A 14,108-nucleotide genomic window follows, 5' to 3' on the forward strand; every position below is an offset into this window, starting at 1 on the left:
ACCTTAAAGCCCCGCTTGAGACTTCAGACTTATTTTCTGATTTTATCTCTTGTTCTTTCTTCTTCTTGTTCCCCTCAACTCATCACGTCTCGTCTCATCTGATCACTATTTCCCCCCCATCTACCTGTCGATCAGTCAAACCGTGTTAATCCCTCTGAGCTCTCAGTGAAACACGCTCATTTTCTTGGTTCTGACTTTCACGCAGCCGAGTTTTAATCTAATTTGACCCGTTCTCCGGAGAGTTTAATTAAAATGGCCCTGACACACTCGGTACATACAGTTCATGAGTATACAACACGCATACTAACATGATGCCACTGCATGCATGCACAGCATACACATTCTGGATGTCCCCACAGTCAGTCACATCGGTCCGTATGTCCTTGACTTCATAGGATTAGGTCTGGAATACCAATTCACTGCTGTGGCTCTGTATGTGTGTGTTGTTGTATCACCTGTGAAGATTAAATGTCCCCACAAGGGCATGATGATGAGGACAGATATCAAAAGTGAGGTTGTGTTGCTGTAGTTACTAAATAAAATACTTTTTTTTTAAGGGTTAAGAATTTCTTATACAAGATAAGGGTGATTTGTTGACAGCTGATGAGTGTTGGACAAGACTTCTCGTGGAGGTTTAACTTGTGACGAAGAGGTTAACCATTTAAACTTTTTGTAGATATGTGAATTATTTCAAGGAAATCACCAGAAACAAGAGGTTTTGTTCCAGATGTCAAAAGCCCTCCATGTGATGTTATTTTTATAAGGCGACAAAGTTTACAGATTGAGTAGTTTGTGTGGATGAATGGGTCAACAAAATGTCAGTCAGCTGTTTGTTTTCCCTTTCTAACCAACAGTCAGTGACGGTTTATTGAGCTCTGATTGCTTTTACGTCAGGCAGCGTAAGGTCTGGTTAGGTTTAGGCATAAAAAACACTTGGTCAGAGTGAGAAAGGATCAGGTTTTAGTTTAAAATACCTGGTTTTGTCATCACAAACACAACATCCGGTGTTTACATGTTTGCATTTTAGAGGCTGCATATATTTGTAAAGATATTCCCCGAAACACTTTTTAACTTTCCAAAAGTAATGCTACAATGCCCTTAACATAAAAATAAATAAATAAATGAAAATGAGCTGAGGAGTTAACTGAAAGCAGCGTCCCTCAGCTCAGGATGTGGTCGGCCGAGGAGACACTAAGCAGGGATGAAATTCAGCTTCTTTTATTTAGCTTCAACCACATTCATTCATTAGAAGAATCTCTGAGATACTTAACGGGATGTACGAGGCTCTGTGGTGGAGCGTCTTATTACATTTATTCATTATTTCTAAGTGTGTTTTTGTAGAAACTGATATAGGAACAAGGTCCAACAATGATCAAGGTTACAGTAATGACTGTGACGACGCAGGCTCCTCGTGTTTGCGGTGACTCGTTGTGTATTTGTGTCTGTTTTCACTGTGAGTGTGAGTCTGCATTCTGTGGGTGCCTTCGTGTTCTTGGCAGTTTGTCAATGCATGTCAGTGTTTGTGCATTCAAGCAGGCATGTACTGTCCCCCAGTGTGTGTGTGTGTGTGTGTGTGTGTGTGTGTGTCTCCAGGTGTGTGTAAGCGCTTGTGTTAACATGCGTCCGCCTCCACGGAGGAAGATAAAGTAGCGCCCGGCCTGCCTGCATTCACCGGGAACAAAAGGAGGATTTCATGTCCCGCTGCACTCCATCTCCCGTCTTTCCTGTCGCGTTTACTCTTTAAAAAGGAAAGGAAATTAATTCAGGACACATCGGCTGATAAACGCAGCCGTCTAATTACAAAATGAAAAACACTGATTTTTTTTGTTGTGGTGGGACAAACAGGATGTTGAGATGAAAGGGAAAAAAACCCACCTTTTTCTCGGCTGCGTAACATTATCTGGCTCAAGAGCCAAATTCAAACGGAGCAGGTAGTTCGATGCTTAACGTTAAAGAGATGTCATCATGCACACGTATAAAAGGCTATTATGTTTTGGTATAAAGCATTTCCCCTGTGCCAGCATGGTATGATGTTTTGCAGTAGCGGGAAGGATTTTGGTGAAGGGAAAAGCACACAATAAATGTCACGATAATCTCCCTGTGACATGGTGAGATACTGCAGCCTGGAAGCACATTGGCCAGTAGGTTGAAAGTCAGAAGTGAAGATCTTCAACACAGTGTGACATAAGAGGGACGTTCAGGAGATCCAAATCCTGTATTCTTTAGCATTTTTAACAACCTTCACAACAATCTGTGATGACATTTAGGATTTTTGCTATTACAGACACGTGTTTCCAAACTGCTTTAAAGGTCCAACTTGTAAGATAGTTGATTTTTGAGGTGAAGTGAAGACATAGGACAGAGCCATGAGATTAAGAATTGCTTCTGTAATAGGAAGATAGGATTAAGGTAAAGGTAGGACAAGCAGTTAGGACATTTTCTGCACTGAGGCCTCTGGACTGTAGCTGTGGAGCATCTTCCTCCAACAACTTTAACAGTTTTTATACAACTGAAGACTGCCAAGACAAAGTGGGTGTCATCTTCTGCTGTTAGGTGTAATAATACGTGTCTGCGATAACGTGTGTGGGCTCTCGGCACTTTTGTTATAATTGCAGGTCTAATTGCTTCTCTGTGTGTGTTCGTATCCGTCTTGTGTACAAGATGAGGAAGGTTGGCTGTGATGCATAACGACTGTGAGCTGTTTCAGGATGAACAGCTGGGTGCGGTGACTTCACCCCCAGAGTCTTGTCGCCACAGTGAGGTTACCAGGCAACCAGCGGAGATGCTGCACAGATGTGCTGGAGCGATGGATAATCATTTTTTCATGGAAACCCAGAAATTGACGTCTTTACATCACTGTTTGTGTGTGTGGATCTAAACAAGTGTTCAGAGTGTAGTAAGCCTGTGTAAGTTGACGCTAGCTGTTTCCCTGTGCTTCTTATCTTTATAACAATTAATGAAAACACAACAATCACTACATGGTTATTTGTTAGAGCTTGTTCAGTCCCTGCACTGTGTCTAATTAATTGGTCAAAGCATGTATGTAAAAACAAAACCTTGACCCCAACAAGTCAACTCAGAATACATTTATAATCTTAACCACGTACTGTCGGGGATGAAACTGAAGGTCAGCTGATTAGAACAGGACGGCCGTCACTTCAAGAGTTTAAGGGTCACGGTCTCTTTAGCCTTTAGCCCTGTAGACAAGTCTCAGACTGTCATTTGTCTTGTTTTTATTGAACTGTGACTTTGAGACATCCATATAGATAATTTTTTTAATGTAGTCCTTAATACTCTCCTTCTTTTCATGATAATATATTTCCATTGCCAAGTTTGCATATCAGACGCACAATACGGATATGAATATTCGTCTTCTCATTATGTAAATGTGGCCACTTGGTGAACAGACCAAAGAAACAACAGATCAATAGCCTGCGGTTCTTGTTCCCAACACTCTCTGGAGGGTATAGAGATGCAAAGAGGCAGCAGCTGTTTCAAACATCAACAAGTTCGATTCTTTGTCTCCACAGAAAACGTGAGGCAGTTGGAGTTCTTCCATTTGGATCCGAGGAACCGGAATAATAGGAACTTTATGACTTTCCTCTAAATGTTGAACGCTGATGATTCATCCCTCATTCTGCTTCAATGCTGAACGTACTATACAGTTGAGATGAATATGGTCGGGCAAAGCTGAATCCATTTACTCTCTCTTCATTCAGCATGTTTGTCTGTTAATAGCTGGTCCTTTTGTTGCAACGTCAGCTTTTAGAGAACAAAATTTGAAGCTAGTTTTGTTTCCTGAGGTTTACATCATCACGGTAACACCCGCCTGCCTGGCAGAAACGTGACGCCCGATGAGAGACGAGGCGAACATGCATCGCATTAACGCATGAATCATCCCCCAACGCAGCATCTCATTAAGCTATCTGTCATAAACTCTTTATGAGTTCACTTGTGTTTAACGGCTTCCTGCTGCTTTAATACATTCTATTTAACACTGCGTCAATACAAATCATCCTTCAGATTGTCTTCCTGTTTCTTCCTGGAAGATATAATATGCGAGATGAATGAATTAAAAAGTCTAAAAACAACTAGACCTTCGTTATAGATTCAGTTGAGTTGTGTACTGAAATGTACATGTTTACTCAAGGTAATGACGTGTTTTAAATTGGTTTCCTGTTGCTATAACTTCCAGGAGAGAGTTAGTAAGGAAGAGTGAGACTTACAGTAATGTGAACAAAACTTTAATACAATACCTCGCCTTTGAATGAGTTTATTTGCATTATTCACTTATTCACTTCATTATTCACTATCCACAGATTACTTTACTGTACATTAGCCATGAGCTAGCAAACGACAAGTGCCATGGATGTGTGTGTGTGTGTGTGTTTGAATTCAGGTCAACTCTGACAGTACTCAGCACTCACCAGAGACTCGTTTTCTCTGTAACGTTACGTTCATGAAGAAAAGTACACAAACACCCGACAAAGTCACCTCTGCGGATCACTGCTGCAGTCGGGTTGATAAACAGGAGTGAAGATAAATTCACTTTTTAATCCCAAAAGTTCAAAAGTTATCTCTGAGCTCTCCTCCCGTCGGTAAATGGCATCAGGTACTGGGCTGTTTATTCCTCCAGAAGGTCTGGATCTGTACCTGACTCCAGAACTGGCCGGTTTGGTCCTCCCCACACAAAACTCTGAAATGTCTTTTGTTTTGTTTCGATAGAGAGACCCCTAGTGGCAGAAATTAAATATACATATTCACTCGATTTACAGCAGTGAAATCTGGCATTCTGCGGGATCAAGCAGTGCTAAAATGAGTTTTACATCCAGGTTTCAGATGATTAGTAGGGTTTACAGAAGCCTGGTGACCATGAGAGGGTCTATTAGAGCCAGCAGGACAGGACATGATTATTAATGAGGCTTAATTACGCTCCATCCTTCACTGACTTCTGTTTCCATGCTGCAACCTACACGATCATTTGAACGCATCACAGGCAGCCGTGCCACAGAACATTAACAATGTGTGTAATAATATTTAAATTTTAATCAAGATTAAGTGCCTCAAATACATTTTTAAAAAATTAATGTCTTTTCTTTTCAGGCCTGAGGGTCGAGAAATGCAAAACGGAGCCAGAGTGCTAAACACTTTTTTCTATTATTTTCCAGCCATCAATCATCAATGAAACAAACATCTTGGTAACAAACCGATAATTAAAATGTCACATTAAACTTCTTTATTAGTTTTTTTTTTAATATACATTTTTAAAACTGTAAGAAACAATAAGTTGTGGATGTGTGGCGAACATCAGGTCCAGGTGTGGTTACAACAAGCTGACGTTTTTTCCAAAGCTTGACCTGTTAGTGAGCGTGTGTGTGCGGACACTAATGTGTTTTTATCATTGAAGTGTATGTGCAGGGCAGCTGACCAAACAGGTCGGCGTGAAGCCTCTGTGCCTCAGGTTACCAAGGACGTGGCAGGTAGCGAGGTCTCGACTGTTTGCTTGACGACTGCTGCCGGCTTTGCGTTCATCCGTGAAGGCTGATTAGAAACAGTGACTAGGCAAAAGGACCCAGCTCAACCTCTGCACTGATGACTGATCAGGCTCAATACAAAGCAACAATACAAAGTGGAAAGACGTCACTTTGTGTGGTTTTTATTGTTTGTTTTATTGTTTATTGTTTGCGACTCTGGGCTGCTCTTTGTCGCGCAGAGGCTCACTTATCAAAAAGGAATAAAAGTTTGAGTGATGGGTTGATTAAATTTGGTTTTCTACGTTGGTGCAGCTCAACCAAAGAGACCAGATTGGATGTTGCTCTGGCAGGTTTAGCCCGGACTTCTGCTCGTCACTGAGGTCAATTTAAGGGTGGGGCTAAGAAAAGCTTTGTAGGAATGTTTGATGTGTTTCAAAGTTTTGGTGGGAGCAGAGCTCTCAGACAGCTTTCAAATCCAAAAAATCATCTAAGTCATTTGGACACCTCTGTCCTCACAAACTGTGCCGTCTGTCCATCTGTCACATGTACAAACACACACACATACACACATACACACATACACACACACACACACACACACACACACACACACACACACACACACACACACACACACACACACACTGTCAGGTTCACCTCCTGCTGCATCCTGACCGACGATGACAGATCCTCTGTACCATCTGCCAATCTGCAACCTTGAGACTAATGTGGGTGTGTGTGCTTGTGCGTGTGTGTGTGAATGGAAAAGCTACAAGGTGTGAAGAACAAAATGACCTGATTGGTCCAGGAAAAAACAAAAACATGGAGTTTCTGCTCACAGAAGGACTTTCCAATATGTATCTCTTCTTCCCTTCAAGCTCCCTCAAAGTACCCGCCACCGTTTATCCTGCAGTCACCTCTCGCTTTTTCTGTTTTCCTTCTTTCCTTCCATCCTTCAAACCTTTTTTCTTCCACCCACCCATCCTTCCTTCTTTCCTTCCTCCCTTCCTTCTCATCTTGCTCTTCCTTCCCTTTTTTCCAACCTCTTCCTTCCTTCTCATCTTGTTCTTCCATCATCCTTCCCTTCCTTCCAACCTCTTCCTTGCTTCCTTCTTAACTTTCTTCCTTCCTTCAAACCTTATTTCCTTCCTTCCATCCTTCTTTCCTTTTTTCCTTTCCATCCTTCTCATCTTGCTCTTCCATCCATCCTTCCCTTCTTTCCAACCTCTTCCTTCTGTCTGTCCTTCCTTCTTTCCGAACCCTCCCTCCTTCTTTCTTGCTCTTGCTTCCTTTTGTGTTTGGTCAAAAAAACTCAAGTATATTGCTGAATATAAAGTATTTTGTCTAGACTCGCTGTGGATTTAGCTGTTACAGATATGTTATCTTGCAGTAAGTGCTTATGAAGGATGAAGCCGGCACTACAACAGGATTTTTGATGTGCCGACTTTGATTTGAACAAGCTGTTCTGAACCGCGAGGCCGTAACTGACGATTTCAGTAGTAGTTTCTGAATGATGCTAAAACAGCCTTTTTTATTAGCTCCGCATGAGTAGTGCTGGGAAGAAACTGTGGAGAAAAATATTACCAATGTACTTCACAGATATGCAGTCATCATTCTGGTTACTCACAGCTCTTCTACAGATTGCATGCTGGAGCTATTTCTGCTTAAGGGTTCCCAGATACTGTATAATACGTACTAAAAAGACAGTAATGTGATGATGAGTTATCCAAAGACTGACATATAGACTGACTCATGTAAGTGGATACAGGAGGACAGCAGCTCTAAAGTGCACACAGTTCAAACCGAATGAGCTTCCTCCCATGGCAGGTTACAAGATGGCTGGGAGTGTGTGTGTTTGTGTGTGTGTGTTTGTTTGTGTGTGTCTGGTAATGCTCAGGTAATTTGTTCCACAGAGAGTTGACAGAGGCGACGGCTCGAGGGAGAAACTTGAAAGACGGACAGACGGGAAGAAAAATGGAGCCAGAGGCGAGCGGGGTCGCTTTTATTTTCTCGCCTCTCCGCCTCCTCCTTTGTCACAGATGGCGATGCTGGCCAAGTTAGATTTATCTGTGTGTCTGTGTGCGCTGGTGAGGCTGGAAGTGGAGACTAGTGTACATGTAAGAAGTGGCTGGAGTGTCGTGAAGAGTGAGAACACCTCTGCACAGCTTTGTTGGTCGTCCTTCTTTTAAAAGCGCTTCACAGGAAGGGTCGGGTTGGAATTTGAGAATCGCTTTTCTCTTTTACGCTGTTCAGTTCAGCTGCCACAAGTCATCAGCCAGTCCAGCATGAAGCATGGAGCACAAGGCCTGCATAAATCGGTTCATTTATCAGCTAATGAGCAGAAATATACATATTAAAACAATGGAAACATTCAGAATTAGTTAGGCAATCATCACATGCAGTTCAACCAGCGACGACACACTCAGACTGATGAGTCAGCAACAGCCTTATTAAAAAGAGATAATGGCCGAAGAGTGATGATGGACGACACTTTGGGTATTAAAACATACACTTCAACTATGAGTTTGACTAATAGTTGGAGCAATAACCCGTACGGTCCTCATGCAATGGAAACGTGTTTCTACTGCAGTAAACAGGACGAACCTTAGACACGACTTGGCAACGGGAGGTCAACTAATCTCGGCTCATTGAACCCTTTGGCTCAGCTGTTAGCATGAAGGCTAATGTTTTGCTACCAAGTACCATCCACCATTTTTCCTGCATTGTAACCTCTCTGTTTTTCCATTCTTTCTTCAGAAATTAACTGAAATCACAGTTCAGTGTTCACCAGACAATAGCATGACAAAAGCTGCTTGCTTTAATGTGAAAAGGATAAAGTTCACAAACATAAATGCTCTTCAAGTCTTTGCCGTTAAAGCTGAAAGACGAGATTTTACTCTCCAGTTATATTCTCTGTGAATAAGATAATCCTGGTCAGCAGGTCAGATGCCACCAGAACAGCGTTTTTTAGTACAAAAACCTCTGTGAATGTTTTTTTTTTACTAATTCAATGGAAAAATATGGGGCTTGGATGAATTGAAGGTTTGAAATCAAGCTCCTCATGAAGATAGAAGAGAGGTCTCATGTTGCTGAGCTACTGTTAGCAGGGTAAAAGCCTGAACCAAGACCAATCAATCTAATGGCATCGAACAAGCATGTGTTGTGCTGTGCGCGCAGCCTGGATACTGTACCTTTAAGTGTGTTGACACAGGCAGATTATGAGCTGTGACAATCACTTCTAATGATAAACTAAGACAGTATGTGTGCGAGTGTGTGGGTTGTGTGTTGGTCATGCTGTATTGACCATAATCTTGTTAACACATTCAGACTCTGTGACTCACTTCTCTCCTAAGGAGACAAAGTTAATCCTTCAGGGTGAAGACTTGGTATTAGTTTGAAGAAAGTTTGAGGGAATTTACTCTTCCTGTCAGCAGGGATTTAACTTTTCTCTGCAGCTTTCTTTCTTTATTCTTCATATATTGTACAAAGAAGTGCATCACTACGAATGCCTCCAAGGCGAGACTACGTGTGTGATCCCAAGTTTGTATAACTCATTGTGTCTCGCCTCTGTCTATGACGGCAGGCTTGTTCAATCCGTCGCCGAGTGTGGCCATTCGTCAACAGGTATCTGCCTTTAGATAGGATCAGAGGACACGCCGTAACCGTATTCATTGGGAGGGTACTGAGACCTGAAGCCTCGAGGGAACAGGTGTGAGTCAATACATTGTTGTCGCACACGAGGAAAAAAACAGGCGAGACTGACTGAAGATAAGGAGCGTCTGCAGTCCTGACAGCTGTAGAAGCAAAGCCCTGGAAACACCAGCATTTCTGTATTCAGGGGAGATGTGTGCATTTGTGTGTGTGTGCGTGTGTGTGCGCGTGTGTTTCTGCTTGCTAGACGCGGCAGGTGTGACTGTGCGTGATTGGACAGCAGTGTATGACTGAATAAAAATCGAAATCATTCTGGTATCAAGTGATGCTCTCTTGATACCAATGCAGCGGCCGGCCTCATCCAGTCCTGTTTAATGACGTTGATTTCCACAGAGACTGTTTGAACAAGTACAATTGTGGAACCCTATAGAGAACATGTTCTCTGTTTTAATAGGGCTCAGTAAATGAACAGAGTGATTGTGCTAAGTGGCTTGTGAGGACATGAGAAGCTCTCTAATGGAGACGAGGGAGCCGTCTGCCTCGTCACTTCACTCCTAATTGCCTGTTTATGCTGCAACAGAGAGTTTGAAGCAAGTATCTGACATTTTATTGGATAGACAGGGTCGTACCAGTGCTGTTTATATGTGTTTATATGTGCTGAACTGGTGTTTCAATAAATAAATTCATGAGCCCTGGTGAGGTACGAGAATCACAGACAGCTCAGTCGTGAGCTTCAGAAGGTATTGGAGAATAAATGTGTGAGGCTGGAGAAAAACTTGAGGTTGGCTTTTATTCATGTGCTGTACGACTGGAAGGCTCAAGAAATAAAACTTGACTGTTTTAACCTGATTAAAGTCACACGTGTAGGAAGGTGCAGTACCAGCAGGGGCAGTAATTATAGGTGCAGAGGAGGAATACAGATTATGAAGTCCCAGAAAGTCCATGTCAGGAGAAGGATGGGGATGGACAGGACTTTTACCCAAGAGACCAGCGTTCATGTCACATGAGAAGTCAATAGTATGATGAGTAAACAGGAACCTTTATTTTGAAAGTGTAACTGGATGTAGCATATTAATAATTTGATCACGGAATGAGACGTGATGTTTTCATGGGTAGGCGAGGACGAATACGACATTGAAACGGTGGACTGTGGGTATATTGTTACGTACATGCATACGTTGGAGAAGCTCAAACTTAAATCCTTAACAAAAGGTTCTTGTGACGAAGTTACAACCATGAAGAAGCATGTGAAGTCTTTGGTCTTGGCCTAAACCTAATGCAAAACCATTTTTCTTTTACTTTTACTACTTGCCAGGCTAGCTTTTCCCACATCTGATGGATCTGAGGGGCCGGTGTCCACGTAGCGTTTTTTTTTTTTTCCTGAGCGCCATCTTCTTTTTTCAATTGTTCCCAATGAGGAGCATCTGTGGCAGCAGGCGGCGGCCCAGAGAAAAGGTGAGCCTGTTTTGTGCAGCTGCTCCGGGCCCGTATATTTATATTTATCATATTTTCCAAAATTTTGATCAGTTGTCGTAACAATTAAGATTAAGATCACATAACATTAGAGAGGCAGTTACTTCAACCAACAACTAAATGTTTCATTTTCCCTATTCAGTTCATTTCTGTGCCTTAATCTAACCAACTGGCATTGGAAGTCATTGACAAATGCTGAGACGTATGTGTCCTTCTAGATGGCGTTTACAATCAGTGTAACTTAGATGTGAAGCACGTGTTTTTGATGAGGGATGTTCCTGACAGTTAAATGAAATTTTAAACTGGACCAGTTTAAACCGAGGGGAGCAACATTTAATGACTCGTCAACTAATCAGCAACACCAACTTATTGGCTGTGGAAATTGACTTATGAACTTGTGATCTTCTGTCATCTCTCTCCGTTAGTGTATGAAGCTGCTGGACCATTAGCCAGGACTGATGTGTTATTTAAACACACTAATGAAGGCTTCAGTTTAGATATGGCTGGCCTTGTATCTCCGCTCCACACTAGCTTACTTAGTTCTTAACAAAAATTGGCATCGACAGCAGTATTTTTATCTCGACTTTCACGCTTTACCATCACAATGGGGGCAGAAGGTTTGTAGTTGAATGGGCCTGAACGGTTCTTTCTTGATCCTTGAAATGCAATTCTTCTCACAAGGTCTTACTTATTCTGATGTTTTTCAAACTTTTTGACTACCTTTAACATTTCATGGCCTTCATCAGTGAATGGATTTGTTCAGTTGGCATGGAGATGGCGTTGTCATGCAAACTAATGTAAGTACTAAAATGCGACCCAGTGACACGGCAGTTTGTGAAATAGTGATGATATTAAATCTATAGAAATCGTGCACGCAGATACCAACTGACCATTTTTTTTGCTACTATCAAGAGAGGTTAAAAATGGAAAATGTGTTTCCACGAACACCAATCCTAAAGGTTAAAACTGGTCAGTATTTTATGAACAGATTTTATTTAACATCGACATAACAATCTTTTTCTAACCTTAGACACATTTATTCTTTTTGTTCAGCCTTTATTTATTCAGGGAGAGTTCACTGAGGGCACTGCTCTCTTTTGTAGGAACATCCTGATCACAGTCACACAATTACACACTCACACTTGGAAGCTGCTCAGTACAACAACGGTCCGATCTGCCTGGCACTGTGGGGGTTCGGGGCCTTGCTCAAGGTGCACCTCAGTGGGGCAAGTATCCTGCTGGTCCAGGGATTTGAACCGGCACATGGCGGTCACAAGCTCACTTCTCTAACCTTTAGATCACCACTGCCCCACTTGTTGCCTAAACAGCAAAGCCAGTGACGACTGTCGGAGACTATGTTTCAACATATGCTGCTACCCTAATAAATGGATATTTTGGATCGGAAGCTTGGGGATCTCAAGCCGTGTGCGGGGCGACCAAAGCAGATATATTGTAAGCTGAGACATGATCATCCAAACCTGCAGTGTTGTTATATGCAACATATAAGTGGTTTGCAGTACTGATATTGTTTGGTTGGAATGAAGTGTTACACAAAGTTGTGGTTGTTTGGGTGTTTGTGTTCGACCATATGCAGTCGACTCACCCTCGTTCACCCCTGAGTCTTACCGCTGAGCCACGACCTTGTGGGGGAGCTAAATGTAGTCCTACGCTCCTCGAGTCAAAATGCAGGTCAAGTTCCTGAATTCTTCAAAAAGTTCTTGGTCCCCCGGGAAAGTTAATGCAGTCGAGTCAGTAGCAAGGAGCAGAGATATCACCAGAATATATCTGAGTCACAACCAGCTGATGGTTTGATTTATTTACTCAACAGTAAACATAGTGATGCTGTCCCGTCACTGGAGGGCACAAGATTTATTTTTTCTAATTTCAAGAAGACAAATATCAGTGTTTCTAAGTACATGACCGAATAACACACATCCAATTAGATTTATTTTAATGAGGTGTAAGAGGTCAAGAAGTGTTGCAGTATTAAAGATCGTTCATTAAGTCTAGTTTGTTGGTTTAACTCTTGACCTGAAGTGATCTCGAGCCCTCGAGTACCATCTCTGTCGTCTGACCTCCGGCCGGCTGGATAGGGAAACCTTCTGAATCAGTATCTCATCGCATCATAATCACCTGAGACAACGTTTGTCACAGGAGTCTCTTCAAATACACGGGTGTCATATCTCCGACTAGCAGGAGGCTGGTGTGGGTGACTTATCTCTCACTGCAAGCAGCTCTGTGACAAATCAGTCACAATCTGTATAAAATGTGTCTGAATTTTTACCATCTTTTCTTCTCCCTCGTTTTGTTCACCTATTCTCTGTATATTCCTCCTACAAGCTTGTTTTTATACCTCTGCATGGTCGAGTCATGTTAAGGTGAGTTTAAGACTCAATTAAGAGCATCAAACATTAAACTACTGGCACTTTCTGTCCTTATATTGTGAAAACCATGAATACATGCACCCAACGTTTTGGAAAATGTAACGCAACAGCCTCCTAAAAGAGTTGTAGCAGATGTGGGGATGGGAAATAACTGACAGTTAAAGATAATTTGCTTAAAACTGTGAAACGGCTGCATCATGTTGCTCGTCATTTAGTCAGCGCTAAGCTAAGATGTCACATTAAGACGCTTAAACATTAAATGAGTTCAGGATGAGATTGCAAACATCTCTGACAATCTCAAAATTAAATGCCTGCAAACTTAAATGGCTCATGAGCTTAAGAATCCATCATGAAACTGTCCAAACCTTTGCTCTCTCGCTTTTTAATGCCGTCTACTCTGCTGAAAAACGAGCTGGTCACGACCTGTTGTGTGATTGCAAATGCCTCTCTACAGCAGGTGCTCCGGGTCGCTGTCGGCAATGCGTGACAGACTTGAAAATTTTGATTATTTTTAACAAGACACCCTGCTGAGTTCCAAGTAGCGTCAACAGCTTGACCTTTACTGCCTCTGTCTAAGCTGAAAAAAATAATAATATTCCAACTGAGAATTTAAATTAAAGTCTTAAAATTATAGACGCTGTTAAAGCATTTTAAAAAATATTGTAACACAATAACAGCCGGACTTACAAGTACGTGTAGTTGTTAGGATCGATCACACATCATTTAATATTTCACTGAATACATTTTGTGATGCACAGGCTTCCTTGCTTGCTCTGCAGGGTGCTCGTTTTCTCTCATCTTGGTGTCACTTCAATTTCTTTTATCTTGAAAGTGTTAGCTACTCACTGAGCTCCCACATTCACTGACACATTCACGCTCATGATCATCGATGACTTTAAAATCAGCCACAGTCAAACTAGAGCAGATATTCAATGTTTCTGATCAAGACAGTACGATGTATCCATGATCGTACTGTAATGATAGTATGGTTTGCGCGTGGTTTCAGACTCATGACAGCCTGTGCTTGGAGGGAACATGCACTGTGTGCAGGCAGGGTTAGAAGGGCAGCAGCTCCTGTATGTGCACAGACAGTAATGAGGTGATTCTGTGCAGCTGTGGAGGAAGC

The sequence above is a fragment of the Pagrus pagrus genome (genome assembly GCF_965226575.1).
Source record: "Pagrus pagrus genome assembly, chromosome: 11".
NCBI classification, from domain to species: Eukaryota; Metazoa; Chordata; class Actinopteri; order Spariformes; family Sparidae; genus Pagrus; species Pagrus pagrus.